At 35.6% G+C, this 2177-nt stretch overlaps 1 pseudogene; it reads right to left on the reverse strand.

Moving 5' to 3' along the window:
* Nucleotides 1-884: 884 nt before the first annotated feature.
* LOC142450905 (olfactory receptor 6C68-like) lies at nt 885-1822 on the reverse strand (annotated as a pseudogene).
* Nucleotides 1823-2177: the final 355 nt, after the last annotated feature.

Here is a 2177-nt window from a genome sequence, read left to right on the forward strand (position 1 = left end):
ACAATTTATAATATAATCTATAAGATAAATCTTGCTCCATTTCACTTCTAGAAGACTGTCCCTGAAGTCATTTGTTGCCTCTCTGGGGAACATGTGTGAAAATAAACAAGATAGGCTTGATAGACAAAACAGGCTAACTCAGATTTAAGATATTCTTAGTCTCTGAAACTGGTTCCAAATTTGTTTACAATTCTAAACTTCTATTTCCCAAGTCACAGTTATGATCATAACTTGTAGAATTATTTAGTAGGCTTTTTACATTGAAGATTACCAATACAATGTTGGATTTCTTTCTTATTAGTTCATTCAGAAATAATACAAAAATATATAACAAGATAGTCAAAAAGAACTTTTTTTCCCTACTGTTCATAGATGAATTAAAATATTATTTTGGTATTTTTAAATCATCATCCAGTGTTAGTGTACATTGTTAGAAGTATTAAATGAACATTATAAAGGAGAAATACAAAAAGCCTTTTGACTAACTCAGAATAGTTAAATTTAACTCAGTTTTTGCTGATTTAGCCTGTTCTGTTGATCAAACTGTCTCCCTAAGATTCCTGTCATGTTTGTGTTAATTTCCAAAACCCATAATTAACTAAGTGGATGTGTTTTCTGTAAACAATCAAGGATGAGGAAGGTATACATCCAAAGGAAGGGGATTAATAGATACATTATTATAAAATACCTTATGAAATAGTTATTTCATGATCAAGATGTAGAAATAAAGAGTCAAGGGGGAAAATTCTTCAACAGTTGACTGATTACCTAGTTTCCTAGGCAACCAAGAAGCCTTCAGTCAAGGAAGCAAAATCTAAAGACACCAAATAGGATGGAAACTTATATAAGAAAATATACGTTGTGCCCCTGCTGTCATTATGCTCCTAATGCTTTGCAAGTAAAAGAATCCTTTTGACTAAGTCAGTAAAGGCTTGTTTGACTTGCTTGTTCCTCAGAGTATAAATAAATGGGTTTAACATGGGCGAAATGGATGTTCCAAGTATTGTTACTGCTTTATTAATGTCTGTTTCATCTTTTGCTGAAGGATTAATATAGATAAAGATGCAGCTGCCATAGGTGATGGAAACCACAAGGATGTGGGAAGAGCAGGTGGAAAAGGCTTTCTTCCTTTGTTGAGCAGAGGGAATCTGAGAATCGTTCTCATGATATATGTGTAGGACAAGACCACGCACAGGAGAGTGATGAGTAAGATCAATGCAGAGCAGATAAGCACCATCTGCTCTATGAATGCTGAATCTGTGCATGTGATCTTCAGGATAGGATTGGTATCACATATAAAGTGGTCAATGACATTAGAATCACAGAATTCCAGATCAAGTACCAGGGTGAGAGGGGGGAATATAAGAAGCAAAGTAATCATCCAGCAGCCTATGATAAACCTTTGGCAGACCTTGTGGGTCATGATGGTCATGTAGTGTAGGGGGTTGCAGATGGCCACATATCGATCATAGGACATGGTGGCCAGGAGGAAAAATTCTGTTATTATAAACAGGTCTGCAAAAAACAGTTGGCATATGCAAGCATCATAGGTAATGGTCCTGTCACCTGTTGATATACTGTATAGGAATCTCGGAATGCAGGCAGAGGTGAATGAGATTTCCAAGAGAGAGAAATTTTGGAGGAAAAAGTACATGGCAGTTTTAAGGTGGGAATCCACTAATGTGAGGATGATGATGGTCAGATTTCCAGCTATGCTCAACATGTAGGTGATGAGTAGAAACACGAAAATCAGAGTCTGTAGTTGTGGGTCTTCTGTCAGTCCCAGGAGGATGAATGTGGTTATGGCCGTATGGTTTCTCATCCCTGTATCATGACGTCTGCTTAATCTGTGCGTAAAATGGAGAAACACGATGGAGAATGATTTTATTCTGATTGGTGTTGGTTTTAAAAGTCAGGCAATATATTTCATATGTATTTGCTTGAGTTCATCGTGGATAATTTTTAGATATGTAGATTTGAAATCTGGCTTTCAACCTTCTTAACAACAGCATAGGTCAAGATACACATTTTACATTGCAATCCATGTACTATCTTACACAGCAACTGTCTTACATGTAAAACAAATATCACAAAATGATTAACTCTTAGAATGATCTGCCAAATATTTGTTTTTATTTTTGGAGATGTTACTAAAAATAATTACCAATGTCATTATT

Source organism: Tenrec ecaudatus, chromosome 6, assembly GCF_050624435.1.
Source record: "Tenrec ecaudatus isolate mTenEca1 chromosome 6, mTenEca1.hap1, whole genome shotgun sequence".
Taxonomy (NCBI): domain Eukaryota; kingdom Metazoa; phylum Chordata; class Mammalia; order Afrosoricida; family Tenrecidae; genus Tenrec; species Tenrec ecaudatus.